Here is a 25,609-nt window from a genome sequence, read left to right as displayed (position 1 = left end):
CTGTTGAGATATTATTTAATATAATGTTGAAAGAAAATAATTTTGATTGAGTTATATCAAATGATTAAACACCTGAAATAAAATTAAAAGTTTTAAAAAATTCTGCTGCATGCTTATTCTTTATGTATTATTATGTACTCTATAAATTCCTTACTCACATTTTGAGAAACCATTTTATAACATTAATTTTATTTAAAGGGACTTTCCTGATTAGGCAACCCTTAAATTGCTATTAGGGTTGTCTCTTCTTGCCCTTAGAAAGCAGTAGCATTTATTTTGTATTTTTCTGTGCTAATGTGCAGAGGCTAGTCTGTTATTAACGACTGCGGTCATCCTTTGTAGCAAGCTCATCTTATTCCAGCTACTGATATTTTGATAGACTTTCCTTAAGAATCCATTCTTCTGTGTAAATGGTGATTAATCAATCCTTCCGTTCTGCCATTTGTCAAGAATCAATGAAGCCATGTGTTGACTTACTCAGAATCCTGTCTTTATGAAAGAGAGGCTAAAAACCTGTGCTTTATGTGCCTCAAAGATTTCTGCAGGACCTTTAATCCTGTGTGGTATCTTGTCTTGTTCTTTACATAGAAAGATTTGTTTCTATTTGAGATTGTTCTTCAGTCTTCAGACTCTGCAGCTGGTCTTAAACAAGAGGCTCACACTATTCAGCTTGCTTTGAAAATCACAGGGATTCATAATGAATGTGAGAGGAAAAGCTTTGTTTTGAAAAAATAAGCTTATTTCTGAAGAGGATAATGCCCATGAACTAACAGATAAATTAGTTGATATTACAATTTTTAATTTCTTCAGACAACTCCTAACTTCAGCAAAAGTAAATGTACTTTTATCATTGAAATTGGGCTCACACATTTAACTGTATAAAATGCAAAATCTATTGTTTACATATCTACAAAAACCTAAATTAAAATCCTTTAGAAGACCTAAGCTGTGGTGCATAGTAATGCAGAAACTAGAAAAAAGACAAGAATTCCTAATACATGATAGAATTAATATTGATTTAAAAAGCCGTGGGTTAGTTCAGTACAATGATTCATATGAGTCTTGTAAAACTATTAGGAACAATAACTAAAGATATTGAGTAGTTGTACTTTAATTCTCCTAAAAAATGATATAACATGGAGGAGATTATTGAGTGAATTATATCCAATATGTACATTGAATTTAAGGGACATGGTAGATTCTTTGGCTTGGCTTCGCGGACGAAGATTTATGGAGGGGGTAAAAGTCCACGTCAGCTGCAGGCTCATTTGTGGCTGACAAGTCCGATGTGGGACAGGCAGACACGGTTGCAGCGGCTGCAGGGGAAAATTGGTTGGTTGGGGTTGGGTGTTGGGTTTTTCCTCCTTTGCCTTTTGTCAGTGAGGTGGGCTCTGCGGTCTTCTTCAAAGGAGGTTGCTGCCCGCCAAACTGTGAGGCGCCAAGATGCACAGTTTGAGGCGATATCAGCCCACTGGCGGTGGTCAATGTGGCAGGCACCAAGAGATTTCTTTAGGCAGTCCTTGTACCTTTTCTTTGGTGCACCTCTGTCACGGTGGCCAGTGGAGAGCTCGCCATATAACACGATCTTGGGAAGGCGATGGTCCTCCATTCTGGAGACGTGACCCATCCAGCGCAGCTGGATCTTCAGCAGCGTGGACTCGATGCTGTCGACCTCTGCCATCTCGAGTACTTCAACGTTAGGGATGAAAGCGCTCCACTGGATGTTGAGGATGGAGCGGAGACAACGCTGGTGGAAGCGTTCTAGGAGCCGTAGGTGATGCCGGTAGAGGACCCATGATTCGGAGCCGAACAGGAGTGTGGGTTTGACAACGGCTCTGTATACGCTTATCTTTGTGAGGTTTTTCAGTTGGTTGTTTTTCCAGACTCTTTTGTGTAGTCTTCCAAAGGCACTATTTGCCTTGATGAGTCTGTTGTGTATCTCATTGTCGATCCTTGCATCTGATGAAATGGTGCAGCTGAGATAGGTAAACTGGTTGACCGTTTTGAGTTTTGTGTGCCCGATGGAGATGTGGGGGGGGCTGGTAGTCATGGTGGGGAGCTGGCTGATGGAGGACCTCAGTTTTCTTCAGGCTGACTTCCAGGCCAAACATTTTGGCAGTTTCCGCAAAGCAGGACGTCAAGCGCTGAAGAGCTGGCTCTGAATGGGCAACTAAAGCGGCATCGTCTGCAAAGAGTAGTTCACGGACAAGTTTCTCTTGTGTCTTGGTGTGAGCTTGCAGGCGCCTCAGATTGAAGAGACTGCCATCCGTGCGGTACCGGATGTAAACAGCGTCTTCATTGTTGGGGTCTTTCATGGCTTGGTTCAGCATCATGCTGAAGAAGATTGAAAAGAGGGTTGGTGCGAGAACACAGCCTTGCTTCACGCCATTGTTAATGGAGAAGGGTTCAGAGAGCTCATTGCTGTATCTGACCCGACCTTGTTGGTTTTCGTGCAGTTGGATAATCATATTGAGGAACTTTGGGGGACATCCGATGCGCTCTAGTATTTGCCAAAGCCCAGAAGGATGTTAATACATCTATATATTTTTAGTTAATTTTGACTATCTGGGCATCACTGCATGATCAGTGTTGACTGCCTATCTCTAACTGCCCTTCAACGGAATGTTTGTGAGGCCATTTGAACCATTTTGGGAGTTAGGATGACACATTTCTTCTCCTGAACGGTGATAGTGAACCAGTTAGCTTTTTTACAATAATCCAATAGTTTGTAATAATCATTACTAATGAATATTTTGTTTTATATCTAGATCATTAACTGAACTTAAATTACAGAATGACAAGTTAACCCCAGAACCATCAACCATCAACATCCCCATTATTTCCCAATGCTCAGTATTTTCCAGTAGACTCGGGTATCAGATTCACAAAAGTTACCTTGGATAAAGGTGAGATGTATGGCTGACAGTTTCAGGAATGCATAGAAGTCTAATATAGTGGGGTAGAAAGATTTTGTATGAAATTCAAAATGGAAAATTGTGAATAATGCATTTCTGAAGAATAATACATAAAGTACATCATAAATTCTCATATTTTAAAGCACAGAGGTAGCCGAAAATTCTTTATAAGTAATGGAGGATGTTGTCAGGCTGTAAAAAAGCACACGGAACTCAAGTTTTATAAGTTACTGTCAAAGATTGAAAAGTGATATAGTTAAGCTACAATTAGAAATAACATAATTTTCAGACCATGTCGCTCTTGGAAGTTATGAAATATTTGTCATGTGGAGCACCAAGGAAAGGATTATATTTACCACATGAAAAAGAGGAAGAGATTAAATAGATGTTCAAAGTTGTTAGGATTTTGATTGGGTAAATGGGGACTAAGACTTGTCAATAACAACTGAGAGCATAAATTCAATACTTTCCATTCTAGAATTGTTCACCTTATTTAGAACATTTAGAAGACCAAACTGAAATAGATTGTACAGATGAGTAAGTGTTTATGAAGCAAAACCCTCCCTATCACACTTCTCCTCCCAAACCCCTCAGGGAAGTAATCGAGGGAAGGTAGTGCTGCTAAAATGTGGGCAATGCTTTTTGTGGTAGTGAAGGGGGGGGGGTGGGGGTGGAAGTTAGTGATAGGAGGGTGCCAAACTGTTGAAACATTATAATTCTTAAATGTAAACTCTATTATCTGACACCAGACTTTCTGAAATTCTTCCTTTTTCAGGTTGCCAGATTACTTCTGGATATTTTCAGCCTACTTTTTTTCTGTGATTCTCGTGACCATGTGAAAAAAAACCACACTTTTTATTTGTGAGCACTAGATCTGCATGCAACTGCCAGTACTCAACCTCAATCACACATTTGAGAGACCAAATGTGTCACTGCATTGTGCTGTTGGAATAATCTATTATTTTGTAAAATTGCTTCTCTGATCCTCTGCTTGGTCGCAGCTGGTGTAGGATCCATTGACTGATTTACTGGGAATTCCAGTCCTGCAAATTAGGAACAATGGGGAAATTTCATTTTTTAAATAAATGTTTTAGGTTAGCACATTGAATTATGTTTGTTCTTTGTCATTTACTTGCAAATACAACCTTCCTGTAATTCATTATAATTTGAAAAAAGCTTTATTTACTTTTAAAGTCATTCAATAATTGAATTCAATTCCAATTGACATAATTATTATCATGTAGCGACCTGCAGTGATCCACAAGCAAACTGGATCACGGAAGTGCAGGCTCACACTGGGCTGACATCACAATGGTCCTGGTGGGAGAGGCCAAAAAGGATCATGGGATTGGTGCTGATAAGCTCTCGGAGAGTTCCAGTAAAGTCAGTTGGTTGGTTCAACTCACTCACAGCTTCCATGTGGTTTTTTCTTTTGTTCGCTGCACAAGACAACAATCACTGTTTAACAAAAAACTTCTAACTTCAACAATAAGATAAATCAAAACGTGGTGTTTTCTTTCGTTCGCTGCACAATCACTCTTTAACAAAAAACTTCTAACTTCAACAATAAGATAAATCCAAACATGTGATTTTTTTCTTTCGTTCGCTGCACAGGACCACAATCACCGTTTAACAAAAAATTTCTAACTTCAACAATAAGATAAATCCAAATACCATTTTATATTATTTCTATATGTTAAAGGGCTTTTATAACTTTTATTTTAGTTTCAAGCTTTGTGTGTTTTCTGTTAATTTCTCAACAGGAGTTTATTTTAAACGACCTGTGTTATTGAATGGAGTACCAGTACAGAATAAAATGACAAGGTAATGGCGTTTTATGATCTTTTGAAAGCATGCATACAAAATTTTTTTATTGTGCTTTATTGCGCTTACTACAACTTCTAGATTTTCTAACTAAAATAATACCTTGTACTAATGAAGGTATCTGGAGGCTTGGTATCCATCACTCTGTAACCATGTACACTTTTTATAATACAATGAATTATTTTAAATTGTATTTTGAGATAATTACTAAAGAAGACTTTAGAGTACCAGGAACCCTGAAATATAATATTGGCAGATTACTTTTTTAGAGCCCAGTTAAAGACTCCATAATATTGAAAGCGATTGACCCTTCTATGTCATGTGGCTAAGGAGCAAAAAAAGTGGCAGCACGGTGGAGCTGGATTAACCTGTGATGGATTAATCTCCACCCAGGCCCCTAGGCTGAGTTTTAGTAAGGCCCCCTCTGATCTTGAACCCCTCCACCACTTCCCGGGTGATGCCCTCCCTTCACATATTCAAAATTTATCCACTGAGTATATACTTGGGGTGTTCATGTGTACTCTGTGCTTGATGATGGCAGGATAGAATTGATGGGCTAGGTGGCAATAGCCCATTGGAGATGGGTGTATGAGGAGGGGAGGGATTGGGCCTGTCGTTGAGTGCCTTGGTGCCGGCTGCTCGTGGGGACCCCATCACCGGGCTCTCACGCAGTTCTGCATATGGGGCAGTTTGTCCCTGTTCAGCTGTCTGCTGTGCAACACACACCCTCCACCCACCCCCCCACCCCACTCCGCCTCTGGCTTGTACAAGCCACAGCCAGATCAGCCGCCCGAGAAATTCAGCTCTCACCCCACACCATGTAAATTGCTTAACGACCACTGACTTCCCAATGTCTACATCACAAGGGTTTAACATTGATTAGAAAGTGAGGTGTCTTAGTCTTCTGCAGAAGAGCCAGAAGCTACAAATCATGCAGTGTGTAGCTCACCACATAACTTGCCGCCACTCAAGAAGATCAACATACACGACACATCAGCTTGGTTGGGAGGCATTCAGTCCACAACCTTTTACCGACTCCACCACTGACTCACAGCAATAGGAGTTTGTAAATTTGTATCCTCTGCAGGCTTCAGAAATACTCCTTGGGCAGGATCTTTTAACCCACAACAACATTATATGAAGATAGAAGGACAAGGGCAGCAAAAGCATGGCATCATGTGGACATTATACAACAATTTGACTCGAAATACCCTTGCTTTTCAACCATTCAGCGACCAATACAATTTACAGAAACTGTTCCTTCATTCATAATTTAAGCAGCATGTATAATTGAAGAGATCACTTTCTCTGCTCCCATGGCAGAGAGTCCAGGGTTAATTGAATCAGTTTTCCCTGACTTTTCCTTGAGCAACGCTGGTGCTGCATGAGCCAAGGCAGACGTGTTGCAGGAGGCAGACCTCAGGCCACTCATGCGCATATTTTACAAACACGTGAGCATTGATTGACAGGTAGCATTAGGACTGGCGGAGCCGGAGACCCTGCTGCTGATTGGGTGAACGCGGTACTTCTGCAAGCACAAGGCACAAAACCTTGATTGAGCGACTATGTGGAGAGCATGACTACCCTACACTACTATGTATAATGCTGTACTCGTACTACAGGCATAATAAAATATCATAAAGACAAGCTATATGAATCAATAACAGACCTTTTATTCCATTGTGGTTCCCTTGGTATGGAAAGCAAGTGACTTTTTGGAGCCCAGTTGTGGTGATACAACCACTACACTGGCCACACTCCTACCATCCTACTGCAGGGGGCAACCACTGTGCCTGCAGGTATGCAACCTGCGAGGCTGGTCCCATCTGCCGGCTGTCAAATCACCAGACCGTATAAAGACTCAAGCCGGCCCCTTCAGGAACAGTTAGACACGTGGAGCCAGCAAAGATACTGAGACTGGTGTGTACAAGTTTAAGCTAGTTAAAGCCTGTTTTACAGTCTGTGGACTTTGCGTCAGAATTATTCACACAGCACTGTTCACACCAGTATGCTAGAATAACAAGGAAGAGTTTAAGAGCCTCCCACGAGTCCCAACGAGCACAACATGACCCGGCTGCAGGTACCGAACTATCTATTCCTCAAGTGGTAGTTTGGTGCCTGCTGCGGATCACATTGTGCTCACTGGGACTCATGGGGGGCTCCGAAACTCTTCTATGTTATCTAGCACACTGGAGATTACAGGCACAGTTCAACTCCCGCCCCCCCAAGCCTCCACCGTCCCATCAAACTATTAGATTTTTAACACCTCTCCGACTGAATTGGATGTTAAAAATCTAATAGTTTGGTGGTGGGAAGGTGAAGGATCACACACGCGCTGCAAATCTTCATGCTGCTGGCCTGCCACCACTGGCTCCTAGAAACCCCCGCGCACATCACCCTGGCAACGGCACACCGACTCTGGCCCACAGTCACTGGCTTCACCTGTGCAGGCTCAGTAAATAGAGACCAGGCATCTACCCTTTCGTCAGTAGACTGAAGCCTGTGGCCACCTTAGCTCCCAGGCCCTTAGACTTCAGCCTACTCAGCTTAATGGTTAATCCGTCGCTGGTGTGGACCAGTGGAGAGCAATGAGTGGAAACACAGTGCTCCCTCGGGGTCCATCTGCCCAGTCCGATTGCTGTCAGCTCTGTACAGGCTCTAAACGTCCTGTAAAAGGAGCCGATGATGGTTTTATTTAAAATCCCATGATCGCGGGGCAGCACCAAGATTGTGCCTATGATTGGTAGCAGCCATGAGGGGTTGCAGACTCCAGGGAAGCGGAAGTCAGGCACAAGGAACCAGAAAACAGGCAGACCACCACCCCCCACCTCCACCCTGGTCTGAGAAGGAAAAGCAGAGATGACCCATGGGACAGTGACCACGGTGGTGGACCAGTGAGAGGTTGTGCGGCTGAGGTAGCAAGCAGTGGGCTATTGGTGACTAGAGGAAAATAACCCATGTAGACTGTGGACTATGGGGATGGTGGTCAGGGGACTCACACCTAGCTGCAGACTGCTGGAGACTGACTCAAGACTGCCTGAAGGAGTACTAGGTATTGGAGACAGGATGTGAGAGGGTGACGAGGGCACTGAAGGGTTCTTAATCGTGTTGAAGTTTTGGATCTGGAGCTTGGGTGGCTGATGGTTCAGACTGGACTCTGTGGCTGCGGGAGCGCTGGAAGCGAATCTACGGACACTCAGGGGACACTCACTTGAGGGGACTCCCTTTTGCTTCTCTTTCTCTGACTGTAAATTTCAGGCAATTTCTGCCGATGGGGGATCTGTCTGACTTAGAGCAGACAAAAGATAATTTGTGTAATATGACACTTTTTAATACATGACAGTAAATTGAGTCTTGAATATTTAATGACCCTGCAACAGTGCAGAAGTTATAGAATATTTGGCAGAATATAACAGAGTGATACTTGCATACTTCCTGCATCCATTATATTCTAACTTCAGCAGGGAGACGTGTTTATGACTTCGATGATCAAATCCTGGTGGGTTTTTTTTCTCCAGCTTGGTGAGTATTTGGGATTGGAAAGAATCTTTTGCTTTGTTGAACAGGTGCCTTCTGTGGCATGCTTAATCCTGCAGGTCAAACGGGAAAATGCAAGTGTTCTAGTGACATAAACATAATTGTATTTGTTCAAGTGTACCTGTGTGTTGGTGTGCATGGAGACAACATATGTAAGCTTAAGTTCTAGCTATCGGAGCTGTTAGTTAGGTCATAGAATTTCTCCCTGCACTGCAGGGCAAATAAATGAAGCCGAATGACTGCTCTCTCTCTCCTTGCCTCTGCTTCAGGAATACTCCCAACATTTCTTATTCTCGGGAAAATACAGGTCAGAATTGGCTCTGAACTTCCTCTGGTGTTTCTGGCATACAGAAGCACATACATGACCAATAGTCTTACAGTTTAGTGGTGAGTGTCCTTCAAGGGCTGAAGCCTTGATATCGATGATACTAGAATAGCTCAGTTGGTGCATGGCATTTGAAGCAGAACTGATTATGAATTCTGCATTTCTAAGATAAAAGAAAAACTGCATGCAAAATGTATAGATATCATCAAACTGCCTGTCCCGCATCGGACTTGTCAGCCACAAACGAGCCTGCAGCTGACGTGGACTTTACCCCTCCGTAAATCTTCATCCGCAAAGCCAAGCCAAAGAATTGTGAGAAAATATAGCGTGTAACCTGCACTGGCAGAAATAAAGCATGGTAACCTGCTTTGATTAGGAGCAGTGCAATTTCTGAACATTTGTTATGAGTCTTAAAATAATCTTTGCATGAGGCTGATTTTGTGAAAGATTAAAATTTGTTTCAATATTTGAATGCTTCCTTTTCATCAAACAGCAATCTGGATCATGGCCAGATTCTGTAGTCTCCACTGCTATTCAGATTTTGCATCTTGGTTTAGGCTTAATGAAGAAAAGATAAACCTAGTTCATTATTGCCATGTAAGATACAAGTGTAATGATAAAGACTTGACAGTGATTGAGCTAATCTGCACATGCCAATGTCGATGATCTGATTGTGTACAAGAAGAAACATCTGGATTTGGTATGTAGCAAGACAATAATTAGGAGATATTCTTAAAGTCCTTTTACCAGTAAGTCTGAATAATGGATAACCGTTAAATTTAACTAGACAAATAATAATGAGAGACCCATTGGAAGAGGGTAATTGTGGAGAAGAGACGGTCATTTAAATGAAGTAGAAATAGGTAGCACTGCCAATAGTCCAGTTTTTTTCCGCTATGTTTATTTCAATATAGTTACAGTTTAACTAATTACACTTTTAAACATGTACCAATCATGCTTTCTGAGATGGACTTAATATATAGACAAATTTTGGCTGCACTGTAGATATTTTGGTCAGGTACAAAAACTTCAGTATATCAAAGAAACAATGTGTGGAACATTTGTGTTATTGCAATAGTGTAAAATGTTAGCATGAATCTTCTCAGAGATCTTTTTAAAGTTTCCTAAGAAGACTACCAAATCCATTTGTGTGAAAGAATCTGTTTACAGTCACCTAAGACAGTAGCTGTGATTTTATTTATCGTCATATTGGATTGTCATTCCCTCGGTTCTTGTTATGTGTTTAATACAGACTCGTTAGTAAGTTTCTGGAGGTTCAGGAAACCTAAACACTCTGCATTAAATTCACATTTGTTACGAAACTCACTATTAATGACTGATGATATATTTACACCGAAAAATCAAACCCGCTGGAATAGTTTTCCCAATCACAGCCTGACCCAGTTTATGTTAGTATGCTCATGGTGGATTTCTGACCCACAACAATACCTGCCTGCTCGCAGGGCTTATAGCACCTATCCTTTCAGTATAAAGCATGGAGCACTCGAAGTGTGTTTTGGGAACTGGGATAAGTTAATCAGCATATTTTTTCCATCTGATATGTATCAGTTTATCCAACCTAGTTATTTGGCATTTCATGTTAAAGATATCCTTCCAATTTCATTGGTTGCTGATGCCAGTCCAACACTTAGTTACCCATAGTGTTTAGTATCCTAGTGGACTGCTTATATCATGTTATTGATTTAGTTATTTGTTTAATTAAAGGATGTGGACTTTCCTATCAATTCCAGCAATTATTGCTCAACTGGGGAGGGAGTGAATAGTTTGCCATTTTTGTGCATCCGGAGTTACACAGATAAGGAAATCCTCAAAAGAGTATTAGCAAATCAGACAGGTTTGTATAAAATCACACTAGTTTCATGGGATACAGTTCATTGCTTGAACTGTATTGTGTTAATTTGAATTGGTACAGACCTCTGGAGGTTGACCTGAGTCTCATGACTTTACCAGTAAAGTACCTCTGTACCTCTTGTGTTACCTTATCCCTGCTGCCAATCTATGCTGCACCAGTGTGAGTTGATTCACTGCTACATTGATCTAGTCAACATGTGGAAAGATCCTGAATGAACTATCTCCGTTAATACTTCAAGTCAGTTTTGCTCTTTAACTGTGGACATTTACATGATAAAATTCTGCAGAAAATCGGCTTCATTAGTTCTCCTTATAAAGATATTTCCAACCAACTAGGAGTATGTAAATATAATTAAAAATAATTCAATTTATTAGAAAGTTACTAGGTAATTTGCCCTGCAACAATCTTAAATTAGGACCATGGTTCCAAACAAATTGAACTCCAAACTCCTGGAGATAGGCCTCAACACCCTATTCTACAAATAGATCTTGGAATAAAAGGGTGGGGTTCGATGGCAAGCAGCATGGTCTAAGGGTAGGTAGACTTGCCTGGATAGCATGGAAAACAATGTGAGCATTAGGGTTATCCTGTTTCTCTTTGTTTAATTTAGTGAAGAAATGCAGTTCTCAAAGAATTAAGCAGCCTGAAATATGTTAATATTAAATTTATTACAACCAGAATTTTAAATGACAAGATTTTGAAACAGTTCTCCCATTCAGATTTAATTCCACTTAAAGAATTTTTTTTCTTTAGTGGAATCAAAACTGAATGGGAGAATGATCTGAATATCTTTCTCAGAGGAAGAATGGACTTCAATTTGGGCCTGATTGATGATTCATCATTGAGCGCTAGACATAGACTTATTCAATTTAAAAGTGCTACATCGTGTACATTTCTCTAAAGTCAAACTTGCTCGAAATAATTCTGATATTAGTTCACTTGTGACAAATATTCAATGCCTTTGTTACATATGTTTTGGACTTGCCCTAATTTGCAAAAATATTGGACCTGTAGCAGCCTGTGCACAGAGACGTGGACTGGCCCACAAAATGGCCAATGAACGCGGCGACTGTGTGGACCTGGGTGACAATGGCCGTTGTCCCAGGTTACCTCCCACACAGCTAGAAGATGGAGAACTATGGCGGGAACACCAGACAATCTTAGGCCAATGCTCCAATGATGCGGGACCTTGACGTCAGCACCTGGGGCCCATATAAGTATGATGGCCAGATCAATAAACCAGTCTCGATTCCAAGGCTTTGGTGTGTGTGTCATTCTTTTTCACACTCGTGAACGCTACATTGGTGACCCCGACTGGACCAACCAGCAGTTAGACCCGAAGATGACAGACCAGGCGGAGCCAGCGACCATCCACACAGCCTCACTGAGGCTCCCAACGTTCTGGGTGTCGCAGCCACACCTATGATTCGGGCAGGCCGAGGCTCAGTTCCAGCTTCAACACATAGCCGCCGCCGACTCCCGCTTCATCTACAACGTGAGAGCTCTTGATCAAGACACAATGGCAAGGGTCACAGACCTCCTATGGCAGCCTCTGCAGCAAAGCAAATACGCAGGCCTCAAAGAGCTGTTAACCCACACTTTCGGGATCTCCCGATGTGAGCGCGCTACCTGATTGCTGCATGCGGACATATTGGGGGACAGGGCTTTGTCCGCCCTAATGAGCGGGATGTTCGCTTTGACCAAGGGCCACAAGCCTTGTCTCCTCTTTGAGCAGATCTTTCTGGAGCAGCTGCCCAAGGATATCCAACCCTTGTTCACGGATGAGGACTTCAGCGACCCTTGGAAGGCTGCAGCCTGGACGGACATTCTCCGGAGGGAGAATAAGGACAGCAGCACCACCATAGACCACATCATTAAGGCTCACAAACAGCTGCCTGCAAAACAAAGACCAGCAGAGAGGCAAGTTAATACCCCGGGACAGTTCTGCTATTATCATCAGTGATGGGGTGCACAGGCCTGTTGATGCCACCCACTCTATGGGATTCCATGAAACACCCTGGCCAACCATCATTTCTAACTGCAGTGGTTCGCCCACATGATAACTTACTTTACATGTGGGACTTCTTGTCGGGCAGACATTTCCTGGTCGATACTGGTGCCAAGTTAAGCATCCTACCCCCTGCAATGGCAAGCAGGGCCCAGCACTGAGGGCATTTAACAAGCTCCTCCATTCAGACCTTTGGGACCCGCACCATTCTCCTTCAGTTCGACAACAGCCACTTTTCATGGACCTTCACCCTTGCAGCAGTGGCACAACCACTCCCGGGAGCTGACTTCCTTCGTGCCCACTGCCTGCTCGTAGACCTCAAGGGACAGCACTTGGTGCACACCAGAACCTTTCAGACTCTGTCTCCGGGGGAAGCCAAGCTACCCACTCCCCACCTTGACTCTATAACGCTTTCGGACAACGAATTTGGCTGCATCCTGGCAGATTTCCCCTCAATAGTGGCACCATAGTTGAGTGCTGCTGAGCCAAAGCACAGGGTAAAGCACCACATGCTGATCGAGGCCCCCTCCTCCATGCCAGGGCATGCCAATTCCTTCCCAAAAAAACACAGCCCAGCAAAGGAGGAGTTTAAGAAAATGGAGCGCTGGGGATTTTGTGGCACTACGACAGTCCCTGGGCCTCCCCCATCCACATGGTGCAAAAACAGCTGTGGGTGGAAGTAATGTGGCGACTACCACTGCCTCAACAAGGCTACCAACCTGACAGATATCCTGTGCCCCACATCCAAGACTTCACCACCAACCTGAATGGGGCACGGACCTCATCCAGGGGTACCACCAAATCCCAGCTCACCCCAGGATGTCCCCAAGACTGTAAATATAACCCCCTTTGACTTGTTTGAATTTCTCAGCATGCCCTTTGGTCTAAAGAACGTGGCACAAATTTTCCAGCGGCTGATGGTCACAGTGGGTCAGGATCTCCCATTTGCATTCATCTGTTTGGACAATATCCTCATCGCTAGACACAGCCGCAAGGACCACAGCTTCATACACTACGCACCACCTCTTTGCACTGATGGCGGACAAGTCAAAAGACGTTACCTGGGATGATGAGTCATTGAGGGCGTTCCAGAATGCCAAAGACGTGCTGGGCAACACCACTCTCCTGGTTCACCCCAGACTGAAGGCACCTGCTGCCCTGACAGTTGATGCAGGGGGTCGACTACATGGCTCTCGCTAAAGTGCAAGAGCACGACCCTGAGATCCCCACGTATAGGAGAGCCGTGTCCAGCCTCAGGATAGAAGACGTTCCCATCGGCCCAGGTAACTTGATACTGCTGTGTGACGTCTTTACTGGCAGCCCTCACCCCATTGTTTCGACTGCATGGAGGTGCCAGGTTTTCGCTGCCATCCACAACTTGGCGCATCCTGCAATCCAAACCACTGTCAAGATGATGGCTAGCAGGTTTGTCAGCCAGTGGGCCAAAATCTACATGAACTGCCAGTCCTCCAAAGTGCAACTTCACGTGAGAGCGCCCACAAAGACCTTTCAATCAGCATGGTGCAGGTTCAGCCACATAAATATTGACATAGTGGGGTGGTTATCTCTCGACCATGGTTGACTGCTCCATGAGGTGGCCTGAGGCAGTCCCGGAGGTTTATACCACCACAGAAACCTGCGCCAGATTCTGGGACCCAGAGCACCTAACCTCAGACAAGGGGACACAATTTAGCACTGGCTAGCTTCCTGGGGACACAGCTCCACCACTCCATGGCGTATCACCATCAGGCCAATGGGTTGGTGGACTGGTTTCTCAGGCACCTCAAGGCAGCCTTGATGGCCCAGTTCAAGGGTCCCAACTGGGTGGATGAACTGTCTTGGGTCCTTCTGGGGATTCGTACCACACGAAGGAAGACTTCAATGCCTCAGCAGCAGATATGGTCTACAGCACACTGTTAATCATTCCGGGGGAGTTCCTGGCCCCTGATAAATGCCTGGGAGATCCCACGGCAACTTGCCAGCCTAAACACTTAAAGACTTGTCAGTATGCATTTGTGAGAAGGGGTGCACACTGGCCACTCCTACAATGAGCCTACAAGAGGCCCTACAGGGTCATCAGGGACAACGGCTCCATCTTTATCCTCGACATCAGTGGTAAGAGTTTTACCGTCGACCGCCTGAAACCGGCATATCTGGACAGTAATGAGCTAGTCTCCACTATTCCCCCGCAGAAGCAGACCACCCAAATCAACGGACAATGGCCCAATTGCCGGTTCTAGGGTGGGGAGGGGCCATGAAGTGGCCTGCACACAGAGACTGGTCCACAAAATTGTCGACTAACGTGGCGACCACGCGGACCTGCGGGTGTCACGGCTGTCGTCCCAGGTGACCTCCCGCATGATGGGAAGATGGGGGAACTCTGGTGGGAATGGCAGCTAATCCTAGGCTGCCACTCCGAAGACAGGGCTCTGATGTCAGCAATAAACCAGTCTTGATTCCAACGCTTTGGTGTGTGTGTCGTTCTCCACGGTCGCATAGCACGAACAGTGCAGAGAGACATTTTTAGAACTTTTTCAATCATATTTAGGATCACTTTAGATCCATGCCCAATAATTGCCCTATTTGGTTTTTCTAAAGATATAAATATTATTTTATCTTCTAATCAAAGATCATTTTCCACTTTATTAGCAATAAGAACAATTCTGTTAAAATGGAAAGATAAATTCTCACCTACACATAATCAATGGTGATTAGATATTATGCCCTTTTTAAATCTGGAGAAAATTAGGCATATTGTCATGAAAATAAAGATTTCTTTTGATAAAATGGTCCCATTTATAGAGCACTTCCATAATTTGACTAGGTGCAATGATGAATGCTACTGGGCATGCTTGTTTGGATCCCCTGAGGCCACTTTTTCGGATTCAACATTACACACATGAATTTTAACCTTGATTGCTGTGGGTTTGAATTTTTTTCTTTCTTATCTCTTATAATATTGTATGTACATTATTATCATTTATTGGATTTAGAATTAAAAAGTATTGCTACTGTATCATATGTTATTATTTGTAAATATGCAAAAGTTTCGCTGCAATGGATTTACTGTTCTTTTGTTTGTTTTTCTGATCAAATTCAATAAAAATAATTTTAAAAGAAAGATTTTGAAACAGTTTAAGATCAAAATAAATGTGTAGCTATCAATAGGAAATGATAAATCAATGTGCAAATCGCATTATCAGCCCACACTAGGACTACCCATGAAGCTTTCCACATGTGCCAACGTAGCCTTGTTGTAAAGGCTTTGTTTTTGAGGTAGATTGCCAGACTCCATATGTTGTTCAGCATGGAAGGTGAGTGGGAGATTCATGGCAGGGATTGTATTCATACATTTTGTTGGAAAGATCAATAAATGGTGAGTTGGATGATCTGACCCAATGAATATAAAATTCTAGGTTTTCAAATAAAGCACACACTTTAAATTTCTAGTTTATATTCCCAATGGACAAATTCCTATTCTAGGAGTACAATATACAACAATTTTAATATCAACCAAATAAAGGAAATAGTACCATTCTTTCCTAAGCAAATTATTTCCTATCTTTTGTGGACGACGGCTTGATATTTCCTGAATCAAAAACACGAGGACCATTTGTATCAATCCCTGGTGGCGGGATAAAGTGGAAACAAACAATTATAATTTGGGATCCATGAATTTAAAGAATGAACCATTTTAATCATTGACTAGCTGCCTTCTTGACTACCAGACTTATCTTGATGAAGGGCTCAAGCTGGAATCATTGGTTATGTATCCTTATCTTTGCTACATTATGTATCTTTATCTTTGTTACATAAACTACACCATTTGACCAGCTAAGCTTCTCCAAAATTGTGTTTTTTCCTTTTCCTTGATTTTAGATCCATCTCTATGCATCACTAGTCTTCGAAGAAGAGATGATTTACTACATGGAGAGTGAACGAAAGTTGGGATAGTTAAACACAGGTGAGTGCAAATATTTCTAATGGCAAGAGTCAGTAACCAAATAACAATTTTTCAAGGAATCTGAGATTAAAGAGAATGCTTCATGTGCAATAGTTAATGGCTCAGATTTTGCTGGGAAAACATTCACCCAGTTTACACCTGGTTTCATCAATGCAGGGAAGGCCACATTATAAGCAGTGCCTCAGACCAGGCTGGAAAAGGTGCAGGCAAATCTTTGCTTTGATGAGAATGGGTGTCCAGTTTCTGAGATGGTGAAAGGATAGGTGCTACCCATAGAATTATCCTATCAATCAATTGCAACTTGCTATGGAACAGGGAAAAAGTTCACTTTTATTTTCTGTGGCACACATTTCAGCTCTTGGTTTCTCTGCTCATTACAAAGAAACCATTCATGCTCTAATTCATTCTCATCTATATCTTAGTAATCAGACTTCAGCTGCCTTTATTTGGGGCTCAGCTTCACATCTTAATTAAAGAAGCTCTTCAGCACAACTTGACTATTATGCCACAGATGTTATTGATTTCTGTTTTCAAATGTAGTTGAAATATCGCTCTGTTGGATAATAGCCAATGAATGCTAAGGCATGATTTTTTTTTGTGCTTGGCTTTTCTTCCGAAGTACCAACACAGAAATGTGGTATTGAACAACAGGAACTGAAAGTCTAACTGTTACAGAATCTATGGCATTGATTTTTGAAGCTGTCAACATGATGGGTCTCTTAATTTGGAATTTCAGAATTGTTTGCTGAGGCATGCTTCTTGGAGTATGATTTTTTTTAAACACAGGATTTGAAAAACGTGCAGTAGTTTAATCAGGGCCAGAAACCTTGCTTGAGCAGATTGTCATTATCGACAAATCAAATTCATGAGCATTGATTTCAGTTCATCCGAGAAAACTGCAAGTGCTTCTTTTTGATCATTTTTGCAACCTTTTTTCCCTCACCTTTTTCTTTAAAAAATTCTCAGTTCATGTCCTTTCGAAAAATGCATTATTGCACATTGTTAATACTATGTACCCTACTTTATTTCCTTTCCAGTTTTACACTTTTGTTATGTTTAGTATTGATATTGTTACATTTTTGACATACCATAATTATCACCTTGCTGTTAAGAATAAATGAGGCACTAATGCCAAGGACTTAGATTTTGTTTTAAAGAGTAACAAGTTCATTTTCACATTTAAAAGTTATAACAGACCTGGTGGCTTTACAATTTACTTGCCATTATTGTGATCTGGATACAACAACTGTGAAGAGCTGAACAAGTTATAATAATGAATTGAAAAGTCAGAAGATAAAGCAGAACTCAACTAATATTAGTGAAACCCTATCTGCAGATATATATTTCTCTTTCAGATGATAAACACTGAAATGACATAGTTACATAAGTGTAGAAATTCACAGCATGATGTTTTGATTTTAGTTCCTGGGCAACGTCAAAAGAAAGTAGGGTGCAAATTAAAAGGTTGGACACTCATTATAACAAGGCCTGCAGTTGTCAAACTGGGTGAGTTGTCAAACTTGGGTGAGTTTAGTGAATTAATTGCCTGTAATCGACAGTCAACTGATGATTCAAGGGGCAAGGATGTCAGGGTGGGTGATAAGTCTGGGAATTGGGATCTTTCAGGTGATTGGGACCAGGGTTTAATTTGGTGATCATGTGTTGGACCAGAGGACATTGGTGGGTGTATATTAGTTGGGGAACCATTCAGGCAAGCTTTGTGAACTGGGATTAGGGGTTCAATATCTTTGGTGGGAAAGGTGAAGGATGGCAAGGAAAGTTGGTCGGTAAATAACCTCAAATGAATCTATCCAAGTTGGGTTTCTAATGGTGTCCTGGACCTGCTGAAGGAAGCCTTCTTCAAAATGTACAGCTGCCAAAGTAGTGACACATTGAAAGTTTGGTTACAGACTTTAATGCATCCAGAAACAGTATGATGAATTCCTCCTGTAGCAAAGGGACTGAAGTAACTACACAAGTTTCTGAAAAAGGAAATTGCTCATCTACACCAACATGTCAATAACCCCTTCTTGAATCTCTAAATATAATTTATCCAGGAACTAATATTATAATTTTCCATTTTTAAACTGGTTTACATACACCTAGTGGCAAAGAACCAATGGAGTCTACAATTAAGTCAATAGGCTATTTGGCCCAATTGGTTAATGCTGCAGTTGATCTTCTTTCACTAGTGAGCCAAGGCATATAATCTTCCTTGATAAATATACCATTTTAATTCTGGTCTTTCCTCGTGACTTTTCCCCCCACATAATCTCCTGTAGGTGAGCAATATTTCAAATCAGTTCAAACCTGATTAAAGACATTGCATAGTGGAGGCCTAATGAACACTCCTTGAGAAAATCAATTCCAATTAATGATTTTCAAGTCAAATTTCCTTTCATTTCAATTCAATTCTCTCACTAGAAATTAAACTTCTGTATAGCTTGCTTCTCTTACCTCAGATTATTGTATTCTTCTACCCATTTATACTAATATCAAATGAGTATACATCCTTGTACTCTACTCTCCAAACTTGTCCATATTGAAATTAAATTGTTTATTACATGCATTTATTATTTGCTTAAAAGCTTCTTCATTTATTACCTTCTGTCAATTAAAAAAAAATAATAATGCCTAAATACCAGTTGTCTATATAAATTGCAAATTGCTTGCCATTCACATGTCATGATCATTAAAAATTAGATTCTGAATTAGATTCAGCAAAATGAGAGTTTTCAAATTTATTATGAAAATGGTAGATTATGGCTCATTTTTGGGATTAGAATATCATGACATTATATTGCATTTTTGACATTTTTGTTCTCACAAGTCAGGTATCCAATTTAGATTCAATCAAAGGATAATCATCAATTTGCAAGTCAGAATGACTGAGCCATTTCAGTTTCATAAACATAAAATATAAATTTTACTGAGTATATTTTTGTAGTTCTTTTGTTTGTTCCGATGCCCATCTACAATTATGACCGTCCTTGAAGCACTATGCAACAGTTTAAATAAAGCAAGGCCCCGGTACAGACAAAATGTGGCAAAGTACTTCTGGTATACATCCACATCTGGAAGAGAAAAGTGTGCGATGAAACCCAAGGGATATGATCATTGTAACCATCTTCCACAACAGAGGCAAGTCCCACTGTAGCAATTACAAAGGTTGTGTCCCACAAGGAAAATCAAGACAGCTTCCAGACTGCTATGTTGATTTTGCATGTCGATACATGTCACACACAGAAGTATAGTCCAAGTAACAAATCTAGAAAAAATTTGGAAAGCAGTCCCAACCACTGTATCTGACCTTTTACAACCTCACAAAAACCTTTTGATTTTTGTCAGTTGAGAGGGCAAACCAGAAATTCTCGTATAGATGCCTTTCAAGATGTACAGTCATTCTACTACTACATAATGACATTCATTCCTAACGAGGGGCCCAGGCCCATTACATTATCCTTTACTGCTTATGGATGCTGAATGACCTATTGAGTTTCTCTAGAATATTTCTGTATTGTGCTCAACCCCAGCACCTGCAAACTTTCTTTTTTAACTCCATAATGGGATTTAACTGTTTTGAGTTAAACAAGAAAATCTGCTCATGTTGGGTTAAATGCAATACACAAATTCACAAAGACAAATGAATACTTAAACAAAAGTTGCTTTTAATTATCTTTAAACACAAAAACAGGATCAAACTCAAACTCAATACTATTAACTTACTTAACCTAACTTAACCCCATGTAGGTAATTGTATGCAAGTTCAGAAAATGATTCACAGTCCAATCACACTTCTCACTCCTCCAAGTTCACTGGTTGCAGGCAATTCTTATACTGTGCACAGAATTCAACATTTATGAATTTCACCAGGCTTTGGTGTTTGAAAGGTAAATGGTTAACCTCAGGAAGATTCTTGTCGGTTTTCAGAGAGAGGTTTGTTGTTCCTGGACACAAACTGATCCCTTTTAATCAGCCACAACAGTGTCTTGCCAAAGAAACTTGCCCCATCAGGGTTATCCACATGATAACCTCTTTCTTTAAAGTCACCAGAGTTCATTTTTGTTTCTCTTATTTCAAGTGAAAAATTAGACAACCAGTCCTCTCCTCTTGAATGGACCACAAGGGCTTTGACCAGGCTGAACTAAGCATTCATAACCCGTCTTCAAATTTTTTTTTTCCACAAGTTTGCCAGCTTGTCCTGTTCTAGTCCCAGTTGCTGCTGCTAAACTGAACTCTCTCACTCAGAGAAAAACTTGTTTGATTCTCTCTGCTTGGAAAACCAAATGACCCTCTTTGAACAGCAACATCCACTCAGACAGACTGCAGCTCCGAACCTAATCCTTCGAGTTCTTTCATCTGTTGCTTTTCAAAACAACAATCCATTAGTGAAGTCCCTTGGGCCCTCCCCAAAGCTTTTGCAAAGGTATTCAGAGCCGTTCTGTCTAGCTTGAGCAGAGCTCCAGTATTTTAAATGAAATCTGTTTTGAAGTGTTTGTATGTGACTACACTAAAAAAAAACCTGCCACATTTTATCTCCCAAAATCATATCTATTAACAATGTAAACCACAACATATTCTGTCACAATTTCCCCCTACAAAGAAATTTTAACTCGAGTTAAAATTCAATTATAACTAAACACTTTAAAATAACTAAAGTGATAATAGTACATAATATATAACACGTTATAACAATGTAACCCAATGTTGAGAGTATATTTTTCTATACATGATCAATTTTAACATCTTGACAAACAATCTAGTACTGTCAGGATCCATGAACTTTCTCAAAATTCAAGAACCCCAGGTGTTGAATAAATCATAAAGGGTGAAAGATAAATAATAAAATGCAGATTCAATTTTAACATTTAAGAAAAATTTGGACAAATACATGGATGGGAGAGGTATGGAGAGCTATGGACTGGGTGCTGGTCAGTGGGACTAGGCAGAAAATTGGTTTGGCACAGACTAGAAAGGCTAAAGAGGCCTGTTTCTGTTCTGCAATGTTCTATGGTTCTAAATAATTCCTTTACTGTGAGTCTAGCAGCAGAAAAATCTGACCTCAAAATTGCTTCAGACTTTGGCATTTTGATAATGCATGTGCAGAAATATGGAATCTGCTATCACATTATTTGTACCTCTGAAAATGATTAATTTTCAGATTATATTCTTTGGGTAGATCAGGACATTCTAATTGGAGTTAATTGCTACATTTACTTTCACGTCTAATGTTCCTTACCAGCTTCATGTGAATGCCATATCTAATTAACCCCTATCCTAAACACGAATGGGAAACTGGATTAAACCTCAGCTTCACCCTTGTGCATTTTGTATTTACCTAAAACATCTTGTTGGCTAAAATCTGCAATATTATTTCAGAAAGCATCAGGACTTGTGATAAAATATGTGGACTGTGTCCCAGAGAGCAGCACAATTTGTTAATTGTGTAGACAATAAGCAGCACACTAGATCTAAATTGAATATCATTGTTTGATTAATTGCATTTGTTAACTTTAAATAATTGAAAAATAGTGTTTTTTGTGTGCAAAGATAAGTTTAAGGTCAACTATAAAAAGCAACATTGATCCATTTATGCTATCTACAAGCAGTAAGAGATGCTAGATGAATGGATACTTACATCTCAATTTTGGAATCGATTAACCAAATATAAGCAAACAAGAAATGATAATTTTATTATTTACATCAGCTAGAATTTATCAAATAATCTGAAATGTAAATCTTATATAATTAAATGTCTGAAGAAATATATACTACCTGAGACCAGGGATAGTAAAATTCTGCCTCTGAACTCTATTTTCAAATGTCAGAACAATTTCCAAATGTTTCCTTACCAGAAATGGGTTGAAGTGGGAAGAGTGCATACTGCTTGCACCCCTTCTTTTGGTTGCGAGTCATCCATAAATTATTCTTCTCACCACTATGCAAATCCTTCACCTCCCCACACCTGTCATTTAAATATGACAGATACATTCTCTAAACAGCTCACAAAACTGTCACTAACATATTTCCTTCTTTCTTCCATATGAAGATTGAGCACCACTTTGGTCAGGATGCAAACTGCACCCTTCAAACCAAGGTTAATGCATTGTCTATCAAAGGCTGGAATAAATTCATAAACTTGTGGACATAATGCTGGAGGAACATCAAGTAAAGTTTCCTTCCTTATTTTAATTTTTTAAATCTTTTTATTTCACCATACACATTCAATGTCACAAAGACCTCATGATTTCATTAATTACTTTCTACTCTACTGACCTTCAAATTACAAGGTTACTCTTTGTTTCTTTAAACTTTAAATGTAGACATACAGCACAGTAATGGGCCATTTCGGCCCACAACTCCATGCCGCCCAATTTACATCCAATTAACTTACACCCCCAGTACGTTTCAAATGGTGGAAGGAAACCAAAGCCCCCGGGGAAAACCCACATGGACATGGGGAGAATGTACAAACTCCTTACAGGCAGTGCGGGATTCGAACCACAGTCCCTATCCCTGGCGCTGTAAAGCTGCCATTTCTTCTATTTCAGACATCAAAAGATGTGGACACAGCACTTCTATAACAAAAAATTTTTGCATTCTCACTAGAAAACCATGAATAGAAAATAGCAAATGATGTTCTGCTGCCCCAAGCAAAGAGCTGACTCCTCCTTTCACTTTCTCATAACATGAAAAGTCTTATTGATTTTCATAACTGAGAAAAATGCAGAGGGTGGATTTATTTACCCACCAATGGGGAGAAAGGAAATTACTATCCACTTTTCAAGAATCAAAGAAAAATAAACTATGGCCTCCAAGAAAAGCTCTTTGAGACAGTCATCATTCCTTGCAGTGAGGAAGTGAAGCTTCACAGCATGTAGGAGGCATGATCAACAAGATACTAAGCTATAAACTGGTATAGAAAATCACGCACAAGCTGCACATCATCAAGACATGTAAACTAATTCCTGAGAAATTAGAGCCAGTCAAAATATATTTATACCGGTTTTATTTTTCATCACAAACCAAGTACCACATGGCTTCACTCATCAGCTAATTTTTCTTATCCTTTCCATACATCTTATTCTGCTCTTTATCTATTTCAAACCTGTAGCTGTCACTACAATTTTCTTGTTTCTTTCCAAACATTCCAAACTGAAATCGTTGTCTCCTGACTTTGTCTAGCTACATTTGTTATTTGCCACACTCCCACTGCTTTATTTATTTGCAACTGACCTTGAAATTATTCAAGTGGAGGAATGATGCCACACTTAATCTGTGCAACTCCATGTCCAACTCATGAAAATGAATTGTAGAAACTTATTTTTTTAAATCTGTGCACAATCAATTGTCTGTATAAGGAAGTTATAAATTATATTCTATTTTAAAGAGGTAAAAATGTTGTGTATTTTCAAATGAATACAGCAATTTTATTGTCATTCATCTCCAACAAAATTATATACAATAGTTTTTCATCCAGAATTTGACAGAATCTGCTAACAGAATTTGTAACCACTGATCATTTATATACGACTAGCTACTTTATAATGTCTAATGAAACTCCACAATTTAGGGAATGATACTCTTTTTAATATATAATTAGAGAATAATACATGTTCTCTTGACACAAGCATCTTAAACAAGCTCCACAATGACCTACAGCCAATCATATGCATGAATGATAAATAACAATGAAGGTGCTTGACAACTTGGGACATCATGAGAATTTCAGTAGTTCAGCACTCTTTTTGGTGGGGGGGGGGGCAGGGAAAAAGTCATCCAGCAAGCAATTAATTTACATTTGTCAGTTGGTTTTTGCGAGAAGAGGTTTAGGGCAAATATATAAGACATCTGCAGATGGCACTTTCATTTTTAGTGTAATCAAACTGCTAAAATAATACACAGTTGCACTTCAAATCTCTTGGGGCAAATATTGATGAGAGTAGAATGGCAGAAGGGGTCTAAAAGCCTCAGGTGTTAGTTGCAGTGTTCAGGACCAGCAAGGGGTAAATTTTCATGAATTCCTCCCATCTTGCAGACATAATAGTCGCTTCTTGTGCTTTATTGCTGTGACAGTGGCAAGTATTCTTTAAACCGGACACTTCAGTACAAACATTACCTGCAACTTAACCCTGGCAGACTTACTCAAGCTGGCTGCTTTTTGAAATGATTCATACGCACAAATTAAAAATAGGCTTGTGAAAACAATAAACACAGAAGAATGAACATTCTAGATAGCTAATGCATCATTTTTCTGGTACATTGTGGTTTATGTGTGGGGTTAATGTGGGTTTGATGAGTGCCTCATCAGTATCCGCATCATGATCACACCACTAAGCCTTGGTATGTGCCATGACTTGATTGTAATTGCTTGAATCTGTTCCTGCTGTTCAGAAGCACAGACCAATATGCAATAAAACAGCAAGAGTTCAAGGTTAACTCTCTGAGCTCTGAGGAAACATATCCCCCCAAAAAGGTCTCGATGCATTTTCCATGCACAACTAAAATTATTTGATCAAGAATGAAGTGTTGTAGATGTATTGTTCAACAATATTTTTATGATGATTATATCAAAAACAGATATATATTTTTATTGGCCTGTGAAATTGGTTCTGACATTTCATACTTAAACTCAAACCATTAATATGCAATTTAGTTTAAGCCTTGATATAGCTGTCTAGGGTTTTGTTTTTTCTTTTTGTCAGTCGAGATAATTAGATAATGGGTTTAAATGTGGTTTATTTTGATGAAAATACCTTTTTTTGTATAAGGGAATTTTAATTGCATCTTATCTATTTTCTATTCATGACTAATTTTGTTATATTATGAGGAATGGATTAACTCAATCTAATTACAAAATTTGATGTTTTGAAGGCGACAAGTTAAGTAAACAATTATCGGTATACTTCTGATTTACAATTTATGCGTGATATGACCTGTTTTATGCTATTAACTAGAAGACTATGTACATAGGGTTTTATCTATTAATCTCAATAGAAATATTTTAAAAATAAAAGAAATAGCTATCTAAAATACAGAAATATAAAGAATTTGGAGAAACAGTTTGAAACAGAACTGTCTCACAGATCTTTCAGAAAGATCTAACTGATGTAGTCTACTCATTACTATCATAAACCCAACAATTCCAAATCATAAAGCTGCA

The 25,609-nt window shown here is 40.2% G+C and overlaps 1 long non-coding RNA gene across 2 annotated transcripts in view; it reads left to right on the top strand.

Annotated features, from left to right (window-relative positions):
* Positions 1-4,258: 4,258 nt before the first annotated feature.
* Positions 4,259-25,609, top strand: part of LOC138753610 (uncharacterized) — a 32,956-nt gene continuing 11,605 nt past the window's right edge. The window contains exons 1-4 of one of the 2 annotated variants that reach the window (XR_011351294.1): positions 4,259-4,306; positions 4,679-4,739; positions 16,362-16,446; positions 17,869-17,952. This is a non-coding gene — a long non-coding RNA (uncharacterized lncRNA). The remainder of the gene's footprint in view (positions 4,307-4,678; positions 4,740-16,361; positions 16,447-17,868; positions 17,953-25,609) is intronic. The other variant, XR_011351295.1, reaches the window with a different exon arrangement.

The sequence above is a fragment of the Narcine bancroftii genome, chromosome 2, assembly GCF_036971445.1.
Source record: "Narcine bancroftii isolate sNarBan1 chromosome 2, sNarBan1.hap1, whole genome shotgun sequence".
Lineage (NCBI taxonomy): Eukaryota > Metazoa > Chordata > Chondrichthyes > Torpediniformes > Narcinidae > Narcine > Narcine bancroftii.
Note: the sequence above shows the minus strand (reverse complement) of the source record. Positions and strands in the feature narration are given on the sequence as shown.